Genomic DNA, 24,482 nt, shown 5'->3' with positions numbered 1-24,482 from the left:
TATTAAGTAAACATGTTAGGGTTTTAATTAGGAGTCTTCTGTCATAAAAGTTCCATTGGAGAAAACCATTACCATTCTATATTTTTAAATTACACTTTTATGCACTTATTCCATTCATTTCATTCTATTAAAAATACGGGCATATATTGTAATGTTTAAAGAATAATGACAATCTCCAAAACTTGAATCAATAAACCAAGAAACACAGCACTTGCATAGTTATTTCAAATTCGTAGTATATGTTTTTTATATCTCGTTATTTGTCATTTTCAAGCATCACATTTTTTTTTTAAATAAAGTATACTTCAAATTCAACATCGAATATTTTTAAAATCCGGTGTTAAATTAAGATAACTAATAATTATTTTAAGAAGTACTAAAAACTAAACATTTAAACGTTGGGATGTGTGTGTACTTTTCAGTGTCAAATGGTGTCTTTGTAATTCCACGCTTTCTCAAACGAAATTCTGTTTTTGGTTTGTGTATCCACGTTAAGTTAGAAGTCATAAATTAATCATCATTGTAAACCTACAAAATAAAAATTTTCATGTTTTTTTTTACATGAAGTTTTTATGTTTTTAATAATAGGCTATATCTAACTAACATCTTACCTTTTAATATCAATTTCCTAAAGTATGTATAAAATCTAAGTTAGTTGTGAACGTGACATAATTTTATCCATATAAATCTCTTCCCTTTCATGTCTTACCAAAACTGTAAAATTACGTTGTAAGGCGCACCATGCTCGGCATTGGATGCGTGAGAGGAGGGGTTTCGTGTTCTCCGGAGACGCTTCCCCTTCAATTATTGCCGTATGCAACACCCGCATCGCAACATATCCACCCCTAGCGACCACCCGCACCCACCCTTCGGCCTCTTTACATTCCGTCTCCTCTTTGTTTACAGCCTCTTTCTCCTTGTTTATGTCCTTTTCCTTCCTTTCATTGTCGTTAAATTTCCATCAAGGGACCTTCCAACACGCCAACGAGGTTTCTTAATGATTAAAACAAGGTTAACAAAATACGTCGAACTCTTTTACAACACCATTACTTTAATGAAGATATTTTACACCTTTCATAACAAAGTTAATGTAGAGTATAATTTTTACGAACACAGGAGTCCGTCCATAGATTCATTGTTTCTTGTACACCAACTGCGGCTTTTTATTGAAAATTGAAACGTAACTGCAAGGAATTTTCCGCCTTTTTGACTAAGTAAAACCAGACACCTCGCACAGAGAGTGTCACACCTTGGGTGTGAATGAGATCAAACAGTCCTTTGAAAAGAGCGAAGCACTCACAGCCAAAAAGTTATAAAGGATCTTTTCAAAGAGTATGGAGAAATGAAATGTTTTACTTTCAGTGACTAAAAACACCAAAGTCACTCTCAAAAGCCTCCAGGGTTTCATAAGTTACAGTCACCAAATCTGCTGTAAGGTTTTACTTTTTTATTACATATTGTGACTTTTAAAACATAGAATTGGCTCGTGTCTATAAATAAAAATTAATATATTTATAAAACTGCGTATGTGGTGGTTTCACATTAGATGTAAAATCTTAAAGTGACTTATGCCTTACAAATAATACTAGATAGGAGTACGCCACACCAAGTATCTCGTAAGATGCTTCGCTGCAGCTTCATGCAAACATGAGACGTTCTACGAACAGACATACAATGATACAGAACACAAACTTTTACATTCCCCCGGCAGACAAAAGAGAAATTGTGCCAACCTTCTGAGTGATGTACTTAAATGACGCTCAGCCAAATGCCATGGATGGCTTCATTCTAAATTCTATAGACTTTCTCAATATGTCGTTAGGTTATTTTGTGCATGTTTAAATGTCATATTATTGTACTCAGTTTGTTGACAAAGCTATTTGTTCTGCGATTTTCTCATTGGCATCACTGTTATCTATAGGACAAATGCAAAAAAATGTTCGCTCACGCTCAGCCTAACCCTAGAGTAATATGCGCAATTAAGGACTTGTTGCCTATATAGAAATTAAGCTCAGTGCAAAGTTTCAAATCTATTGGTTAGTCTTTTCCAAGGTATCAATATCCGCAAAGAAAGAAACCAAAACTAAGATAGACAGAAATTAAAATTTTCCTTTTCCTCGAGCGATAGGCAAACTATCCAATTCAAATTACCATTTAACATTTGGTAAATATAGGAAGTGTAGCTTTCAAGATTGGGTTTTTCGACCCCCTTGCTTTTAAAAGATTAGGAATCTTAAACAACATAATGTAAGAATAATTAATATTTCAGCCACTCATATGACCAAGCACTGCAATCGATTTTCTGTTGAATTTATTAAAGGCTTTAATGAAAATTTTAGTCCCGGCCCTTTAAAGCACCTTTACTGAAGACAGGAAAATTTTTTTTTTAAATTGATAATTCCGGATAAGCATTTGAAGCAGAGTTTGGAAGCAACTTATAATCACGCCTCTTATTTCTTATATTTTATAGCTTTTACATAAATAATACATATATAAAGGGAATAACATGTTTTATATTTATCTAAAGTAAATTCCTTAAGAGCATTTTTATAAAAGAGCGTGCTTTTCTTAAATTATATGTAATAACAAATATAGTGTCCGTAAATCATACATAATTAATAATCATGTTCACCTTGAAGTAATAATTCATGGTCTTTCTCTTAAAAATTTACAATCTTATCTTCACCTGTTTTTATTAGGGTCTGGTTACAAAATTGCTTAATTCCCTACTTTAAATTTCTGTAATTACTCCTGGACTAACCAAAAAAGTGTTTCCATCTTCCCTGCCTTCGGGGAAAGAACCATGACTCCAAAATTTTAAACGTATCCTAACTAAAAATATATTGCAGCACCAAATATCGGTTTTAATTCAGTGAAATAGCATTGCAAAGAGTTATTATCCAACGATAGATAAAACTCTGGCCACCAAACAAAGTTTTGAAAGACTGAATTAGGACAGAGAATTTACTAATGTGAAAGAGACACCTCTCTACACCGCATATTGTGCTGAGGGAAAACACGGTGACGGGTGGTCGAGTGTGGAGAGTCAAGAGAAGAGACTCTTGTTAGTTAACATGGGGGAGGTAGAGGCACTGTAAACAATGGAAGTGGACGGAAACATTCGACTGTCTCCGGAAGTACCCGAGGGGACCTGAACTTCGTGTTAATTACAATCACACAAGTAGCTCTCAGTATTGATCCCATTCCATTGCAAATGGCAATTCGTCTCCATCATTACTTCGTGTTAATTACAATCACACAAGTAGCTCTCAGGTGTTAGTATTGATCCCTTTCCATTGCAAATGGCAATTCGTCTCCATCATTACTTCGTGTTAATTACAATCACACAAGTAGCTCTCAGGTGTTAGTATAGATCCTTTTCCATTACAAATAGCAATTCGCCTCCATCATTACTTTGTATTAATTACAATCACACAAGTAGCTCTCAGGTGTTAGTATGGATCCTTTTCCATTACAAATAGCAATTCGTCTCCATCATTACTTCGTGTTAATTACAATCACACAAGTAGCTCTCAGGTGTTAGTATGGATCCTTTTCCATTACAAATAGCAATTCGTGTCCATCATTACTTCGTGTTAATTACAATCACACAAGTAGCTCTCGGGTGTTAGTATGGATCCTTTTCTATTACAAATAGCAATTCGTCTCCATCATTACTTTGAATTAATTACAAACACACAAGTAGCTCTCAGGTGTTAGTATGGATCCTTTTCCATTACAAATAGCAATTCGTCTCCATCATTACTTCGTGTTAATTACAATCACACAAGCAGCTCTCAGGTGTTAGTATTGATCCCTTTCCATTGCAAATGGCAATTCGTCTCCATCATTACTTCGTGTTAATTACAATCACACAAGTAGCTCTCAGGTGTTAGTATGGATCCTTTTCCATTACAAATAGCAATTCGTCTCCATCATTACTTCGTGTTAATTACAATCACACAAGTAGCTCTCAGGTGTTAGTATGGATCCTTTTCCATTACAAATAGCAATTCGTGTCCATCATTACTTCGTGTTAATTACAATCACACAAGTAGCTCTCGGGTGTTAGTATGGATCCTTTTCTATTACAAATAGCAATTCGTCTCCATCATTACTTTGAATTAATTACAAACACACAAGTAGCTCTCAGGTGTTAGTATGGATCCTTTTCCATTACAAATACCAATTCGTCTCCATCATTACTTCGTGTTAATTACAATCACACAAGTAGCTCTCAGGTGTTAGTATTGATCCCTTTCCATTGCAAATGGCAATTCGTCTCCATCATTACTTCGTGTTAATTACAATCACACAAGTAGCTCTCAGGTGTTAGTATGGATCCTTTTCCATTACAAATAGCAATTCGTCTCCATCATTACGTTGAATTAATTACAAACACACAAGTAGCTCTCAGGTGTTAGTATTGATCCCTTTTCAGTACAATTGGCAGTTAGTCTTCATCATTACTTCGTGTCATTAACGTATTTGTTCTTTAGTGTACTATTTTGTTATTTTTAATTATTCCTGTTTTATTGAGAAATGCATTGTATGAACACATAACCTGGTTTTTAATCGATAGATTTCTCACAAGAAAGAAATCGATCGTCAGCCGCTCTAATTTTGGAATGGGTCGAGATGGGAAGGTCTCGATACGAAACAATAATTTATTTCTCAGATCGTATTTGTCTGAGCTTGACGTACTTTAAAGCAGTCGTCAGACACGTAAATAAATTTAAAATCAGTGTGAGCTATGTACGACTATGTACAGACCGACCAATTGGCAGAAAGTGGCGACGCGTTGTCTGATGGTGATATAACCACTATTATGTGTCTGTCGGTCGGTTTTATTTATGTCAAGCTAAGAAAATATAGACTTTTAAAAATGTACCGTTAAGCTTTATTAAACCCTTTCAATAGCCTGCCATTTTGACCTCCACCAAAATTTTAATAACGTTTTTTCTAAGTAAACGTTCTTATTTCGATTGTTAGAACTACCATATTTTCTGCATACAATCAAAACTGGCTCTTAGCTTTTAGGCTATTATGTTATAGTATATTATTGCTGGTATTTTGATAACAATCATATTTCCTACTTACTATTGCCAGATTCATACTACGTTTAGAACATTAGGGACGAATGGATATGGGTTCTATCTATGGATGGATTAACCATACAAGAGATGTATCACGAATTAATAAAATTCTCCAGACATGGACATAAATGAGCGCATTTCCAGCAGTGACAATTGTTAGTTTTTTCCTACGTCCATAAAAATAAAAAATATGTGTAAGTGAATATGACAACATAGTATAGAATATAATATGAAAGAGAAAGGAATCAGTAAATTTATTGTTTAAAAGTGTGATATATGAAGATAATATGGATATGTCTAATGGAGAAAGTAATTTTTCATTGTTGCGAACTCAGAATTATTTCTTTACGTTCACTCATAGTCTAACGCGTTTCTCTTCACTGAATATTTTAAACGTAGTTAAAATACAAACTTGTATGGAATAGTAAATATTTTCGTAAATGTTTACTGTTGTACAAGGACGTTGTTAAATTTAACAGAAAACAATTACATTTTTAATCTCCGTATTTTAAACAACACATTATTTCTATTGTGATATTATTTAGCAATGGCCTTGTCTGATATAAAATTACATCCTTGTAAAGGCTATATATAACCAATAGTAAATAGGAATCATCATGGCAGAAATAAGATGGCGGCCGAGAAAGAAGGGTTAGGAGTGGGCCTTGTTTTATGATTCTTAAAATCATACAGTGACTCCGCAATGATCAATTACAAAACCCGTTGGTCTGCCAATTTAATGAATAAAACCTCGATTAATTTCCTTTCAAAGAAATGAGGTTCCCGATTTATTATGGTTCATCCCAATTCGTACGATGGTTTGTGGACTAACAATTATGTACAATTTTTAACTTTTCTGTTTGTCCCTTTCTTGTGTTTTCTTTGTGTTGTTTCATTCTTACGTTTGTCCTTTTTGTCTCGCCTTTATGTATGTATTCTGTACTATAACTACATTTTATACCGTAACATATTTTTGTAATTCTGTGCGCCATTTTTTGGCTTTGTTTTCATGAGACCATTTTTAAGTTTGTTGTATGTTTTAAACGCGGTCCTAATGTACTTTCTAATTTCAACGCGGTTTGGGACTCTTCTAATTTTCTCCGATAATCCCGGCATATAAGGGGTTGACATAAACGCAAATGTATCTATATTTTGATTTAATGGCTCAGGAATGGTTCTTCTAGTTCGTTTGCACTTTGTTAACTACTGATTGAGTGTACTCACTGCGTCTTAGATCCGATTTATCTTTATTAAATTCCTCTTTTAATCCATCTTCATCCAAGCATAAGCTCTTAAATATTTTCCTGTGTGTTTTTTTCTTTCAAGACAACGTAGTCTTAAGGGCATCCTTGTCTTTAATATACACATATTTAAAAAATCTTGGTTTAGATTTCCACTTCCATTGTGAGGCGGAGGGAATGAGAAATATTATCAATGTAATTTAAAAACTCATTCAATTTAGTGTCTCAATGAGGAAAAATCCTATGTCCTGGGCCTATGTTGAGTGCAGACCTATTATGACCTGTTGTTTTTTATTTCAGTTCTCATTATTATTTCGTTATAATTAAGTGCATGTTTAGAGTTAGTCTACATATAGTTGACACACAGCTTGGTTGTAATGATGGAATTATGCTTATATTATTATAATAATTTTAACTTAGACTGTAGTTATATGTTACGTTAGTTATTCACCTGAAGAAGAGATTACATTGCAGATCTCGAAACGTAGTTTTACTCATTTTTTGTATCTCTGAACGATTGCAAATGTATGAAAATAAGTTTCAAATATTGCATGGAAATCTTTATAATTTTCCATACTTAACTCTATAGTAAAAATGTTTATAAAGCACCACAGTCCGGATTACAAAATACAATATAGAAACCTTTATAATTTTCCATAGTCTCCTCTATAATAGAAATTTATTTTTAATGCGCCACAATACATTTTCCAGATGATGGGAAATTTATACAAAATAAAGTACAGTTATCGAATTTAGCATATGGTTATTAATTAGTTTGGCCTTTTTTAATAGTTTAAAAGATATTTTTTTATAGTTTTCTACTCGTATATTTGCACTGTATAGATCAACACTACGATTCAATTTTGTATAGATCCAGGAACAAGTATTTTTGAATATCAACATATAAATTTAATTCAGCAAACCATTCCACCGATAATAATTGCAAATTATAATATGTAAGCTTCTCATTCAAGATGGAATAAACTAGGCCACTGAGCAATCGCTGCTCCACCTGGTCTAACCTATTGCTTTGGTAGACGACCACCCTTGTGCTTAAGCTTTGCTTTAAGCCATATTAGATCGCTCTAATTACACTTGTGTGCAAGTACAAGGATATCCAGGGGAACTTAAACGTAATCAGTCAGAGATATTATTATAATTAGAGTATGGTGGCAAACCAACTGTACACATGATTTACTTTTCAACTTCTAATTGCTGAAGGAAATGTTACTTATTAATTAAGACTTGAAAATACAAAAATTCAAACTATAGCCATAGTCTGTAATGGTAACGAAAGTATTAATTGGTATTTTAGTGACGTTTTATATAGTTGCCTTCCTCTCAATTGATCTCGAAGGGACCGGGACCCTCGGGGGTTACAGAGCGGGTACATCGAATATCATAATAATTACTTTAAAAAGATAAACACTATTTCATTAATTATATATAAAGTTACAATATAATTTATTAATATATAACGTAGTAAAATAATTATTTACTCACTCTCATTAGACTAATCATGTACTGTTCCTAGTATCGAAAATCATTCAAGGCAGCAACAAAACCGTTAAAAACGTTAAAAAATAGAGAAACGTCCACTGATTTCTGTGGTTTTTCGACAGTTTGTAGTTGCCGCGGCGGAAGTCAAGTCTCATTATGTCTTCCTGGAAAGGGTCGGTTAATTCGACAGGTGGTTAATCCCAGGTGATTGACCCAAGGGTGATTGATTCGAGAGTGGTGGATTCGAGAGCGGTAGATTCGAGGGTGGTTGATCCGACGGGCGGTTAATCTGAGAACGGTAGACTCGAGGACGGTTGATTTGACTGGCGGTATATCTGAGAGCGGCTGATCCGAAGTAGTTGATCCGAGGGTGGTTTATTCGAGGGAGGTTGATCTGAGAACGGTAGACTCGAGGACGGTTGATTTGACTGGCGGTATATCTGAGAGTGTCTGATCCGAAGTGGTTGATCCGAGGGTGGTTTATCCGAGGGCGGTTGATCTGAGAACGGTAGACTCGAGGACGGTTGATTTGACTGGCGGTATATCTGAGAGCGGCTGATCCGAAGTAGTTGATCCGAGGGTGGTTTATTCGAGGGAGGTTGATCTGAGAACGGTAGACTCGAGGACGGTTGATTTGACTGGCGGTATATCTGAGAGTGTCTGATCCGAAGTGGTTGATCCGAGGGTGGTTTATCCGAGGGCGGTTGATCTGAGAACGGTAGACTCGAGGACGGTTGATTTGACTGGCGGTATATCTGAGAGCGGCTGATCCGAAGTAGTTGATCCGAGGGCGACTGATCCGAGGGTGGTTGATCTGAGAACGGTAGACTCGAGGACGGTTGATTTGACTGGCGGTATATCTGAGAGCGGCTGATCCGAAGTAGTTGATCCGAGGGCGACTGATCCGAGGGTGGTTGATCTGAGAACGGTAGATTCGAGGGCGGTTCATTTCACGGGTGGTATATCCGAGAGCGGCTGATCCGAAGTGTTTGATCCGAGGGCGGTGGGTCCGAGGGAGGTTGATCCGAGGGTGGTGAAGAGGGAACCTACTTTAATAAGTTGGTTGTTTAGGGAAATTCAAATAATATTATTTGAATATCTATAACTTAATAACTTCTCAATATGTTTTTGTTATGAGCATTATTTCTACCAAAAGAACGATGGCAACTTGGCAATGACCATAGATGAATACTTGAAGCCCAATCAATAAACTTTCTGATGTTATAGTAGCACCAATAGAATCTAGTTAAAATAGTTGCAAACAGTAGATCAGTATCTACAATCTCCGGTTTACAAACTGTGCTGAGAAACACTGCAACCTTTTTGTTATTTCAATTTTGAAACACGTTTGTTATTTAAAAGTATTTACCTCTGTTTAGTAAGCACTTCTTTTTTTGTTTCTTCTCTCAGTCAAAAATATTAGACGCTGGAATAATTACAAACATTTTTAGTAATTAAAAGATTAAAGTTAGAGACAGTCACTTATGTGTATTTATTTTTTTTTTATTCGCAAAAACTCGGAAATCATAAAAACTGTAAGACTATCTAAGAACAGTGCTTTGTTGAAAGTTTGTTTCTGGTGATGGAAGATTTGAAAGGATAATATGATTTCGAAAATTTGCCCTCGTTATATGTTACAAAATAATACTATAATAAGATCCAAGATCTACAATCTGATTTTTTTCTCAGGTGAATAAATAATCTAACATATAGCTACATTTGGGTTAAAAACTCGGAAATCATAAAAACTGTAAGACTATCTAAGAACAGTGCTTTGTTGAAAGTTTGTTTCTGGTGATGGAAGATTTGAAAGGATAATATGATTTCGAAAATTTGCCCTCGTTATATGTTACAAAATAATACTATAATAAGATCCAAGATCTACAATCTGATTTTTTTCTCAGGTGAATAAATAATCTAACATATAGCTACATTTGGGTTAAAAATAAACAAATCGTACCAGAGTGGCATAGTGTAATGTAGGTGGCGAGGTAATTTCATTATCTCGTCATGTAAATGTTCTACACCATATATTTACAGTCATCATTAGGCACATTGACTAAGTATCTTCTGCTTCAGGTCCTGAGCCATTACACTTTTGTTTAACATAAATTATTTTCATTTTCGGTAGGGTCCAATTTTTAAATACCATTTCGGTCTGGAAATTCCCCAAAGTAGATGGTTTCTTCCCTTCGTGTATCACGTCCCGTTTTAGAACGTCTGTGCTGTCTCGAAGCGGCGCGGCACCCCCCGCGCGGCATCTGCCCGGAAGCACGTGTGAAGTGGGAGAGACGAAGAGTCAGCGGCTCGCTTCACCTGGTCTGTGGCGTAGCAGTCAGCTGGCCGCGTTCCCGCGAATAGTACCCGCCAGTGAAACAGCTGTTGTAGTCTTCGTTGTGGCGCGCACGCGAGTGACTTAACCTCAACATAAACGGACTTTCGTCAACAAAGAACTCATTATTGATATGGTGAGTAGTTATTCTATTTTCTACTCAAGCTAAAATCAAGTAGTTTCACATAGATAAAAATATAGATTTAGTAAAATGAAATTAAGGCAGATCAGCTTTATATTCAGATAAAAGTAATCGGATATTTTTGTCCATTTTGTTAACGAAACATCCAAAATAGGGTTGTTGTTCAGTAGTTTATTTTTTTTTTTGTATTTTGAACAATTAGTCCAGCGAACTCCCTCCGCACCTGTCAGAAAGGAGAAGCAATGCATTTTTAGTGCAGCTGGTAAACTACCTTAGAATTTCATATGTCATGGAAAGTGATCCGTATAGACGAGCACCAAATAGAAAAAAAAAACTGTTTGGCTGTTTGTTACAATCAAGGAGATGCAAAGCTTGTTTTCTGCACATAAAAATCACAAATCCAGATTATAGTGACATAAGCCTTTTTCACGTTTCTACAATCGTTTTCGAACTCAAAAGATACTTTGAGTTGACGGGATTTAATTTATTTTTGAGATACAAATACAATAATGCAACATATCAATGGTTAGTTAAATGTTAATCCTCTGAACCCCAGGTAACAATCTGGAAGTTGCCAAGCTGTCACATTTACTATAAAATAATATCAGCGAATGGGGTTCAGAAGGTTATACAACAATACTTGACTAGCTACAATATATAATCCCTATGATAATCAGTGTCCGTTCCAAGTTATTACTTAGTCACTCTTAGATAGTAATTGTATTAGAGGGGGAAGAAAATTGTACTAAACTCTCGCTTGCCCGTCGTCATTCCTTAGTTTGAGTTCTTCAGAAGAGGAATCATCATACATAGCTGACATCTGTGAGAGCTATTAGGTAAAATATCTGTTACTTTTATCAGGGGTAGCTACAGCATTTGGAAGTCTGTGTTCCCGATCAAAGGCTACATTGCGAAAGCCGCATTGGATCTCCAACGACGTCCTTACTGAAGACCATTTTTGGGACGTCTAAAAACCATTACTGACCTCTCGGTTTTTTAGACGTCCCAAAAATGGTCTTCAGTAAGGACGTCGTTGGAGATCCCTATTTCACTTCATCCATCACTAAATCAATTGTGGCCATTAGGTGATCGTGATACCTTACATAATCCAAAAGGAGTTTTCATAGAAACATCATTGGATTTAACTACCGACAGGCGAGATATCATTCAGCACATTTAATACAGTGAGAAAACCTTGTATCCCCACAAAAATCCCACTCTGCTGTAACATACTCACCTTCTTCCAGGAGCCATCAGGACCCTTCCTTAAACAACATCCGTGAAGTCATTTCGTTTGCACAATTCCCACATACAAACCCCGCTGTCTGCCTACTTCGACCCGGAAGTTTAACACTTTAACATTAACAGTGGCGTCTACGGAACTCGATATTTAGACTTGTTCCCCCACCCCTCTCTAAGATCAGTTATGGAAAATATCCATCCTAAATACCCTCAGCTGTATTATGTGAACAAACCAACTACCTATTGCAATACGTCATAAAAAGGTGTACAGCGTTTCAGTCGCCTTCTTCTGCGAGAGGACATCCTGAATAGCGTGAAACTGCCATAATACAATCGTACCATCTGTGTCATGAGAAAAACACAAATCACAACCACTTAGACATGCTGTACTTCAATTGACGGTAACTAAATACTACTAGTTTGAGAAAGAGTAATGATTAATGAAATTATCGATTAACAAAGCTACAATCCTTATGCAAATACAAGTGAATTATGTATTGCAGTAGGATGCTTTCGTTATTGGAAAAAAAGTATTCCAAATATTACTGTACATTAAATTTGAAGTAATTGTAATTTTTTTTAAACTTTACTACTCCAAGTAAACTATACGTTCTTATTCTTTTTTATGGCAGTATCTTCACATCTATGGCTAAATTTGTACTAGAGTATCAATCGTTTACTGTTGTATTTAATTATGTAACAGTGTATTAGTTCTATTCCCTCATAAAGTAAAAACGAAATGTATTATAGTTTTAAACGTCTTTCCTTTGTAGTGGAATACTAATTTTCAGATGATATGTTCATCAAGCTTTATAGGCGAATACATAATATTGATTAGTGGAAATTCCAATTACATAACGAATAACTGTTTAATTAAATAATTGCTAAGTAAGTATATAAACAGTTCAAGAGAAAGAAGTTAAGAATACTCTGTGACACTAACATTGTTGCTTGAGTTTTCTACAATTTATTATGAAAACGAACTTAGAAAATTTGTGCTAAATCATATGTATGACATGAAATAAAAACGTCTTTATTATCTGATTAGCCCTCAACTACTACTCAACCCTACTTATAAATAATAATAATACTTATAAACTTAACAAAAACGTTAGATTCATAATTGTGTGAGATTGTATTAAAATGTATTATGTATTTTATTGTCCTACTTGTATTAAAGTCTAAAGATATATGCAACATAAATTACACGATATCATATTTCCTAACATCTTGCTATGTTAAGTTATAAAATTGAAGTTGATAGGTTTATTACAAAATGAGATGCATTTACAGTATCAAACTCAGAACATAAATATAGTGACAATGATATATATTCGAAATTGTTCAGTACTTGCTCGGTAAATTATTGTTGTAATAATTTTCAAGAACTGATATTTCTCCTCAAATCCGATAAGTTGGATTCATTCAGTTGGGAAAGAAAATTGTCTCAAAGTCAACAAGGAAGTTGCCGCTCCAAGTTATTTGTTCTTTTACTTTGAGTCTCCCAACAATAAAGTTTTGTCATTGGTAAATACATAGCACTGAAAGATTTTCTAGCTGCTACTTTTATATCTTCAAATCCTTACAAATAACACATTTTTTTCAGAAATCTTCTATTCGATTATTTTATACAGAAGACTCTCATTCTGTTTTAATTTGTTAAGTGAAGTTAGGATATAGCAGTGCATTTAATAATGATGTGCCATTTTACCTCGTATGATGAAATTGGAAGCTGTCAGAAAGGAATAAGACAACAAACAGAAAGCAATACTGTAGTTATTGGTAACTTCTTGTTTTTGTACGCTCTATGTAGCAGGTACTGAATAGAAGCTGGTTTACATAATATTTACTTTGTTCATGATAACAGCTCTATCGGAACAGCTGTTGTGTTATGGGTCACCACAAACACAATAGCAACCTTCTGTCTTGTGAATGATACTCACCGAGGCAGACGTTTTAATATCGTACTTTTCTACACATTTGAGACGATTGAATGTAATAATAAATTACACATTTACATTCTTTGTGTACATTTTCTAGTTGAAATGCATTTTCATTCAAATACGTAGTCTGTTGTGAATGTTTGATTTGCACCATTATATACTTATGAATTTTAGAATTATTCTTCTCCTGTCAGAGCACCCACTGAGAGTATTAAAAAACATATTAGCTATGACGTATTTTATGAGATAGTCACTTTATACACTATTACGGAAACATCGGAGAATTCGTTATGATTCAAAATATTTATCAATAACCATCATCATTGTTATTTTTTTAAGTGCTCTTGATTAACCGCGATTCGATTAACCAACATTTTTTATTGATCGGAACAACAATACTTTTTGTTTCATGTTACGATCATGCGTGACAATTTTTATGTCACTCTAAAATTAATAAAATAACGATTTATAAAATAAATACTGCCAAAAACAAAGCTCTATTTATTTTCATAAAAGTATTGTAAAAGGTAGATATTGTATATTATTCTGTATTCTCCGAATATTAATTTAACGGAATTATCCGTTACGGTTATTGTCTCGCCAAATACGGTTAAATGAGATTCTACTGTTAGTAATGTGAAGGGATCATATAAATTAATTATTATAATATTATTAATATTAAATAGATTATTGTTTAAATTTAAATTTCTACAAATCGTTTTGCGTTATTATATGCGTGCAACATCGTACAACTATGGCTTGAATAGATATGGTATCATGTAACAAACCATCGGACGACTATGGTTTGAATAGATATGGTATCATGTAACAAACCATCGGACAACTATGGCTTGAATAGATATGGTATCATGTAACAAACCATCGGACAACTATGGTTTGAATAGATATGGTATCATGTAACAAACCATCGGACAACTATGGTTTGAATAGATATGGTAGCATGTAACAAACCATCGGACAACTATGGTTTGAATATATATGGTATCATGTAACAAACCATCGGACAACTATGGTTTGAATAGATATGGTATCATGTAACAAACCATCGGACAACTATGGTTTGAATAGATATGGTATCATGTAACAAACCATCGGACAACTATGGTTTGAATAGATATGGTATCATGTAACAAACCATCGGACAACTATGGTTTGAATAGATATGGTATCATGTAACAAACCATCGGACAACTATGGTTTGAATAGATATGGTATCATGTAACAAACCATCGGACAACTATGGTTTGAATGGATATGGTATCATGTAACAAACCATCGGACAAATATGGCTTGAATGGATATGGTATCATGTAACAAACCATCGGACAACTATGGCTTGAATAGATATGGTATCATGTAACAAACCATCGGACAACTATGGTTTGAATAGATATGGTAGCATGTAACAAACCATCGGACAACTATGGTTTGAATAGATATGGTATCATGTAACAAACCATCGGACAACTATGGTTTGAATAGATATGGTATCATGTAACAAACCATCGGACAACTATGGCTTGAATGGATATGGTATCATGTAACAAACCATCGGACAACTATGGCTTGAATAGATATGGTATCATGTAACAAACCATCGTACAACTATGGCTTGAATAGATATGGTATCATGTAACAAACCATCGGACAACTATAGCTTGAATAGATATGGTATCATGTAACAAACCATCGGACAACTATGGTTTGAATAGATATGGTATCATGTAACAAACCATCGGACAACTATGGTTTGAATAGATATGGTAGCATGTAACAAACCATCGGACAACTATGGTTTGAATAGATATGGTATCATGTAACAAACCATCGGACAACTATGGTTTGAATAGATATGGTATCATGTAACAAACCATCGTACAACTATGGTTTGAATAGATATGGTATCATGTAACAAACCATCGGACAACTATGGCTTGAATAGATATGGTATCATGTAACAAACCATCGGACAACTATGGCTTGAATAGATATGGTATCATGTAACAAACCATCGGACAACTATGGTTTGAATAGATATAGTATTATGTAAAAAATATATACAGTTCTACAATCAAATTAGTTTTCTACCTTGATGTTGAACTCTGTTACATATTTTTTGCTGTTTTTTGATACTGAACAACTCGGGACACGTTGTTCACATCAGTTTTATAGTTTATTTTGATTTATGTTTTCCCCAAAGCAGAAAGCGGCGTGGGTCGGACAGTCAACATCAACAAAGAGCTTTGAATCGGTTCATGTTTGTATTACAGCTGTTGGACCAGTGTTACCAGCTTGTGATATTGATTCACATGAAATATTCCTCCACATGTGTCAGATACTCGTGGCTATTGTAAAATTGTAAAAGTATTGTTTGTATATCGTATCTATATAATTAAGTTATTTTTGTTCAATTCACTAGAGTCATATGAATTATGATTGAATAAAAATAACGAAACCTTTCTTTCTAAAAAACTGCTTTTCGTACGAAAATGCTGTGGAGTTTTGCAGAAGTATATAGCATGATAAATATAAACCATTGTTGTGTGTTCTACTCGAGTTTCAATAATGTGGGCCACGCGGAGGATTTTGTCTTTACGAGTGGGGAAAATTGTACGAAGGAAAACCTACAAATACTGAAAGGTAAAGAATAAAGGGAGACTTTTTTCCTTTTTTACGAACCAAAAATATTCGTGAGCTACTATCCTGTGCCCAGACAAATGTGTATTCTTTCTCAGTTGTTTGCAATAGTAAAGTAATTATCAAACCTATTAGTTTAAAAGTACTTTTGATTTTCTATTATACCCAACGCCCAGAATTCCTTTTCTTCATAACGCGTTTTTCTTTTTTTTTACTTTGTTTTATAAATGAAGCAATCAGAAATTAAATTGATCAGAACCTATAAGTATTTCTTTAAGCACGTTTGTAATTCTAAGTAGGCTAAACATCAATGTGTTAATTGTAATATGTTACTTATATGATATATTTGGTAATATATTTCTAATATTTGTCAATAATGCCCACACATATTCATATTAAATTTGTTTACAGTAACGAATAATGTTCTAATGCTAAAACGATTCAATTGCAAATAAGTAATAAAGTAAGTGTTTTTATATAAGTAAGCTTAATAGAAAACCGAAATTTGGGTTATTATATGTTTCTCGCGGGTAGGAACATAAAAGGAAATAGAAGGAGTATATGATACCAAAAGGAAAGAAACAGAATTATCGGAGGGGGCTGGTACCGAAGAAAATGTCGTGAATAAACGAATTTACATAAATCTCATACAACTCCTGCTTATAGGGATGATTTCTTGGCATGTAATAAGTCATATTCATAGCAGGAAATGTCTACGAGAATTTTTCATGTATTTTTAATTGAATACTACGTTCTTAGATGTTTTGGAGACTATACATTTTCGTGATTATTAATACAGGTCTGTAGTATTATTATTGCCAACACTAATGAACCATTGAATTGTTTTTCAAGATTGTGATTCCTATAATATAGTAATTGCAGTTTATTTTAAACTTTCTCTCTCCCTCCGTGGACGATCTTTACAAGATTTTTTACTCCCTCATTCACAGCAGTCCGGTGGGCCCTGAACCTAAATCTTGTTTTTCACCACTGTCAAGGGTTCCACGAAGGTTCTTCCTTTTCCACCTGTTCCCTTCAACCCTTCGTAGTTTCAATAGCACCGTATCAATCTTCCCTGCCAGTCTTTCTGGCTCTCTTGCAGGAGCGGCTCTAGGACCGTGCAACGCGTGTCTCCACATGGGGCGCCGATTAGGAAGGTTCCAAACCAAAACAGATATACGCTATTAAAATGTACTTCTTTACCATGATAAACATAACATGAGCTGATAACTTATCACCAACCTAATGAGTTTCAGAAAGCCCCTGGTTTACGAACTAATAAATATTTGGGTTTATGAAATAAAATCTACAGAGATATTGATTTAGGAGTGATAGATTAGTATTACTTATTTCCTGCCGGCCCTAGGACCGTTCGAAATTCCCATATGAAGTGGATACATCAAGACGGGGACACTCGCTTGTCGTGTAGGGTACTTGGAAGTTTAAACTGGACAGTAGTGATTTGAACATTTAATTATTACAACTTATCAGAATATATAATATATTATTTAGAATATCATTGAAATACAAGTATCCATAACTTTAAATTGTGCCTTATTTATTGTCTGAATTGGTAAATATAGCTTGCTTGTCTTAAGCTAAGGAATTTATTTTACCTACAATCTAATTCGGAAATTTCCCAAAGCCGACTGTTGCTCATGTTTCTATTGGGAATGTAAATATGTTCTTTGTCCATCGTTATATACTAGATAAGGGCATAGTTGTATACATTTTATTAAGTGATAATGAAGTACATATAATTGAAGAAACTCATCAAAGGTAACATTTAAAACCTCAAAACTGATACCACCCTTCGATGAAAATTATGTGTAGCTGTTCGAAAGTTTGATGTGGAGTCTTTAGGGGGCGAATATTTACTATAAAATATATTTTAGAAAAAGAAACATCATGGAAGGATTATGAAAGTAAAAAGAGCTGGTGGAGAGGTTTGCTTATATGGGTTGGGGGCGCTGAAATACTCTTGCGCGGTTCAAGTTTCTATCTGGGGCCGCCCCTGCTCACTTGTAATTATTTTGTCCTCTGGCCCGTTAGGTTTTTACCTGCCTGTTTTGATATTTTTATCGGTTTTTTTGTCTACTCCGTCACGGTGTTTTTTTTTTTTTAGAATTGTTTGTTGAAAGATCGTTCCCTCTCCATTTACGGGTTGTCCGTCAACAGAAGCGGTTTGGGAAAACAAGCAGAACCGCTGACGCCTCAGCCCTTTCACAGTAAAACAGAGTATAAATGTGAATGAGTACGATACTGAACCAAACAAACATTTCGCTTTCAAAAAAAGAAGTATTAAAACAACATTCGATACAACCCTCATACGACAAACACACCAATCTATTATTACACTAAAGAGTAACATAACATTCAACACAACATTAAAACGTGACCAACATTTACATAAATACTAAAACAATAAAAGGTTACATTATCTCATCCATCGTATTTGATGTAAAAGAGTTCATTAAGTGTTATCACGTTTGTGTATTTTCATGAATAAACAAATAATCATTTTACTTTATTCTGTAAAATAGAGTTTTGTATCTAAAAGCATTTAATAATTACTCTTTAACTATCTTAATTGTTTCTTATGGAGATAAGATTTGCAATTTTTCAAGATAAACTTTATTATCAACAAAAGATAGATTTGTGTCATTGAGAACTGATTCACATAAGAGATGGTCCCGTAGTTCTTGTTTATATAACTGCTGCAGGATGACATATATATATATATATATATATATATATATATATATATATATATATATATATATATATATATATATAAGATAGTTTACATTTGTAAACAAATATTAATTATTATTTAAAGATCTGCTTTATTTATAAATTACAAATAACTTTTGTATTTATAATTTATTGGAATAGCGTAAGTATAAGAATGGGCTATGTAGCCATATGAGGCCTGGGGAAGTATGAGCTCATTTATTCATAGTTCAACATTTCACTACACTTGAGTATTTCATATTCTGCTATGAGTTAAAAGATTTTATGAAAACAATTAAGCGGTTCCATATATTCTAAACAGATTTTAATTAATTCAAAAATTCCAGATATTGACCCAATGTCAGAAAAAACTGATAGAATAAATTCTACAAATGTTAATGTTTCAATTTGTAAACAACATTTACCTAGATCCAAGTCTACAGTTTGTGTTATTTCAGTTATAATTGAAGATTCTTGCGTTCCTAAATTGAAATCAGTTCTTAACACAAACATGTTGCCGTAAAATAATCGTAAAAATCATCTTAAAATTAAATTCTAATATTTATATTAACATTAGGCCATACGTTAAATTCTAATATTGCCATTAGATTAATGGAAATGCATAGTCAGGTAGGTACGTGTTTTCAAAAACTACATTGATATTTAGTAAATAAATTTCACAGTGCAGAATTTTCCCTTGCCGTGAGAAATATGCTAATATTAAATTAAATGTAACACGCTGTAGCGGCTGTGGTATTCAGAACAAGACCTACTGTACAATTGTAAGAAATTGTAGGGTAGTACTTATCACTTAATTGCATAATGCGGGGTTTGCTGGACTTAACTATTAAAGTTACGATCTTGAAACAGTTTGGCAATGAATAATGAAATTACATTGCTGAAGCTAAATATTAAAGTTACGATCTTGAGGCAGTTTGGCAATGAATAATAAAATGACAACGAATCAAAAGTTCAGTTGATGAGGCTTTCCTTTATTGATACTCTACTTTTTAAGGTGGTACAATCAATTTTTGGCTGTAATAATTTATTTAAACAAAGTTTTGGTCTCGACTCTCAAAGGCACCTTTTCTGAGGACAGAAAAAATATCAAAATGTTTTTTTCGTTCCACAAGGACTGGTAGACATTTTATGAATCATTTAAAGACATTTTTATTTAGGTTCAAAAACTAACTTTTGAATACATATATATATACATATATATATATATTTTTTTTTTTCTCTCCACTCATATTTCATATATATATGTAAAATATGAGTGGAGAGAAAAACATATTTTTATTTATAAAAATTTCTATCCTTAAAAAACCTTTATTAAAAAACGAGTTGTTTTCTTAAATTATTTTTTTTATAGAAGAATTGTGACTTCCTCAAGTCACAAACCGTTAAGATATGACGTTCCCTAAAGTTATGTAGATTTTTTTTTTAATTTTAACTCATACATGTTTATCTTCAGCCGTTGATATGGTTAAAACTGCCTGAATTTCCTTATTTAAATATCTGAATTTCCTCGTGGGTAAAAATGATTTTCTAGTTATCTGTGTTGGGGGAATTTGTATTGTAGGGCTATTAGTTACAAATAAAAATATATTTCAACTAAAAGCCAATTGCACCACCCTAATCTCTCTGTGGTGTGAATCTACAAACTACTACATATTTGATAGTTTGATCGTATTTTTTCCCTTTATTACTAACCTGTTTAGCTGAAGACAAATATTTTTATGCAGCTATGACATGCGAGAGGTTTAAAAAATAAAGAAGACATTCTATTTTAGTGTAAAGTATCGTATTAAGGCGTTGGTTTAGGCGACAAAGTAAAAAAGTGAGCCTAATGCGATGGAGCGGTGCGGGCCAAATGTTGACAGAAACGGATAAAAAAGCGGGCCACTGGACTTCCGTAGGTCGGAAGGTGTGAAATTTCATCCGTTTTATTGATCACTGATGGGCAAACATGGGTTTCTTGGCCGGAAAACCTTTCTTTGTCTATGGTTCTTGCGTTGTCCTTAACCTTTAAGTCTGTAACACAGCCGTGTTGAAAGTGTTAAGTATTATTATATGTGGTGAGGAATTTGTTATAAGTTATTGCCTTACAGTTCATACTCTGAAATATATGAATTGTTGGTTATAAACTAGACGCTCTTATAAAGCTGCTATTGATTAGAGGAGCGGTGTCGTAGAAACAAAGAAGAAACAGAAAGTAGGTTAGGTGAGGTTATGTTACGTCTATTGTTGTGAGAGCCCTTGGGTCAGAGAGAGAGAGGGAGAGAGACGGCTATACACTCATTATGAGTCAGACAAAGACAGCAATATTCTTGTAATCGTGTAAGAGCGGTGTTACAACACGATCTAGTCTAGTTGCGTGCTTCTCTCGAGTCTTATTCCAAAATGTAATTTGATATTGTTTTACATATGACTTAGATAATTGTATCGATAAAAAAGAATATATGTATGTAGTTTTAAATGGCTGTTAATAGATTGTTTCGTGGAAAATCCAGTTAATATACATCGACACCGATGTCCTGCGAGTGTTTAATTGAGTAAGATTTAACAAACATCGGTCATTATTTTTTTCCGAGCAGCAAACCAGTCCTAGCACGGAATGCAAGTTGGATTTGACTCAATTATAATGATTAAAAATTATCGTTTAGTCGGACCCTTGACTAATGTAGGATAGAAATTTCCCATATTTATCAAGTGTTGCTCCATTTAATTTCAACATTTTATTTCTGACTTATTAATTCAACGCTTAAACTGTTGCAGTATTTTTTATTATTAGGACCTGTCATGTTAGCACCTGAACCAAGGACAAAAATTGTGTTATCTAAATAACGACTACCTTTACTACTTTTTTCGATCACATAAAAATAAATTCAGACTGTCATTTTACCTTTCAAAATAAACTAAGTTACCTTATAAACTATTTAAGCCAAATTTAATTCATTTATATAACTTCCATACTCTTGTAACTTACTGTACAATGAATAAGTTGAAGCATTGATTTGAAACATGTGGATTTTTTCCAACGTTATATGTCACAACAGAAACACGAAGAAACCTTTCGATGACAGATATGTCACGTGTTTCAGCAGTATATGATTTTGTACTATGATTTTCATTTTGTGATTATCCCGATTCGGTCCTAGGTTTCAGATATATTTATGTTTTTATGTTCAATTATTAACTTTTACATGTTTTGACACAAAACGGCAAATGCCTGGTCTCGAAATGTTGTGTTTTGTTGCTGTAAACACAAAACAACACTAACTGTCTGTAATACTATTTTATCGGTAGCTATTGAGAGATAAATATCTTCTTTGGTGATATTTTATAATTCCTGATATTATTTATGACGTATTATCCTAAAAGTTCCTACTGTGAACTAAGTAAACTAGCTCACAATATTTTACTCTTACCAGAGTAGTGGTTTATTCAGCACTTAAACTATCGAGCCACTCAGCATCTAATGTTGGCACACACAGCACAACGCTCCTGAACTTTTGGTAGTGAGCATGTTAATCAGCAAATTTTCTACGCAAACTCACACGCTTTATACTTTAACGTATTATTTAGCTGCATAGCTGGTCCAAAACACAGGCGGTTCACAAAGCGGAAATTAAAATGTTTCACCACATCATTTTTTCACCCTATCCAATCGGAAATTTTCACTCTATGCTACATTATGTGGAATATTATAACCTGTTTCGTGATACATTCGTGAGTTTAGTAACCCTCTCCTTGCTCCAAGTGCACGATGTCGCGAGTATGTGTAATGTGTAGTCGTGGTAGTATCGTGCGCTCAGTCGTACACGCCACATTGTGCAGGTAGGCAGATGTAACTTCAGTGACGAAACATGTTGTGGTAATCAAGCGGCCAAACATAATAACTGACAGTGAAAGTCGCCTAGAGGCCTGGGGCGTCCTGGTAGAGGAGTCTGGCCACTGGGTGCTGGCCTGGTCCTCGACTCGGTAGCATTCGAGTCACATATTTCTTACTCTTAATAGTGGCAAGGCCAGTGTCGTAACAAGCAACTCTGCACTTTAAAGTGGGTAAACCTCACACATTAGCCTCTCTAATCCACCAACCTCATACAGTCCACTGAATTCCGTAAGAAGAACATGACCCCCTCCTCCAATAGGTTTTTTAATCCACCAACCTTACACACACATGAACCCCATAGTAGGTATATGTCCCCTCCTCCTCCATTAACCTTTCTAATCCACCAACCTTATACACTCATCTGAACCCCGTAGTGGGTATATGTCCCCTACTCCTCCATTAATCTTTCTAATCCACCAACCTTAAACACTCATCTGAACCTCGTAGAAGGTATGTGTTCCATTCCCGCCATTAACCCTTCTAATTTACAAACCTTATACATTTCACTGAACCCCGTAGTAGGTATATGTCCCTTCCTCCTCCATTAGTTCTTCTAATCCACCAACCTTAAACACTCATCTGAACCTCGTAGAAGGTATGTTCACTCTCCCTCCATTAGCCTGTCTAATTCATAAACCTTATACAATCATCTGAACCCGTAGTAGGTATATGTCCCCTCCTCCTCTATTAACCTTTCTAATCCACCAACCTTATACACTCATCTGAACCTCGTAGAACGTACGTGTTCCCTCACCCTCCATTAGCCTTTCTAGTTCACCAACCTTAAACACTCATTTTAATCTTGTAGAAGTTATGTGTTCCCTCTCTTTCCATTAGCCTTTCTAATCCACCAACCTTGTACACTCATCTGAACCTCGTAGTAGGTATATGTCCCCTCCTCCACCATTAACCTTTCTAATCCACCATCCTTATACACTCATCTGAATCACGTAGTAGGTATAAGTCCCGTCCACCACCATTAACCTTTCTAATCCACCAACCTTATACACTCATCTGAACCCCGTAGTATGTATTGTCCCATCCTCCTCCATTAACCTTTCTAATCCACCAACCTTATACACTCATCTGAACCTCGTAGAAGGTATGTGTTCCCTCTCCCTCCATTAGCCTTTCTAATTCACCAACCTTAAACACTCATCTGAACCTCGTAGAAGGTATTTGTTCCCTCCCCTCCATTAGAAGGTGCATGGAACACCTTTCTCTCAAATTAATAATTTTCCTGTAATTATTCAAAAACCGTGTCTGTCCTATGAGTTGCATATTGTTCTTGTTAGTATGTAATGCATTTACTTTAATACGAACGAAATTCATTTTTGGAATTATTTTAGAAAGATAATACATATCATGTAGATTACGTTTAGTTGTAGTTTCTTTCTTATTAACTGCCTAGATTATCATGGGAATTTTTGATGCAAAGAAAGACAATAACAATCAAGACGTTTCACCGAAGTTGATAACTAGAACCAGTCAAAAAAATTCGCAAACGATGCGCAGGATTCCGTCAATATTAGTACTGGACTTAACCGTGGTGTTTTATTTTTTTCTGTGCTTCAACACCGCACCTCTTCTGTTTATGATGGACTGTACCTTTAGACTACGTAATTAATTCTGTATTAGTAATAATTACAGTTTTATGTATGTTTTTACTCATTTAATTGTACACGTTTTGAAACCCTAAG

General features: G+C 34.4%; 1 protein-coding gene across 2 annotated transcripts in view; it reads left to right on the top strand.

Annotated features, from left to right (window-relative positions):
* The window catches only part of LOC124357504 (brain tumor protein), a 279,318-nt gene that overhangs the window by 117,688 nt on the left and 137,148 nt on the right, over positions 1-24,482 (top strand). Inside the window, exon 1 of one of the 2 annotated variants that reach the window (XM_046809365.1) lies at positions 10,177-10,305. The exons of the other annotated variant lie outside the window; for it this stretch is intronic. The gene's annotated coding sequence lies outside the window, so the exon portion shown is untranslated. Of the gene's footprint in view, positions 1-10,176; positions 10,306-24,482 lie in introns of those variants that run through there. 2 annotated transcript variants of the gene reach the window in all.

Source organism: Homalodisca vitripennis, chromosome 3 (assembly GCF_021130785.1).
Source record: "Homalodisca vitripennis isolate AUS2020 chromosome 3, UT_GWSS_2.1, whole genome shotgun sequence".
NCBI classification, from domain to species: Eukaryota; Metazoa; Arthropoda; class Insecta; order Hemiptera; family Cicadellidae; genus Homalodisca; species Homalodisca vitripennis.
This window is presented reverse-complemented; position numbering and strand designations above follow the sequence as displayed.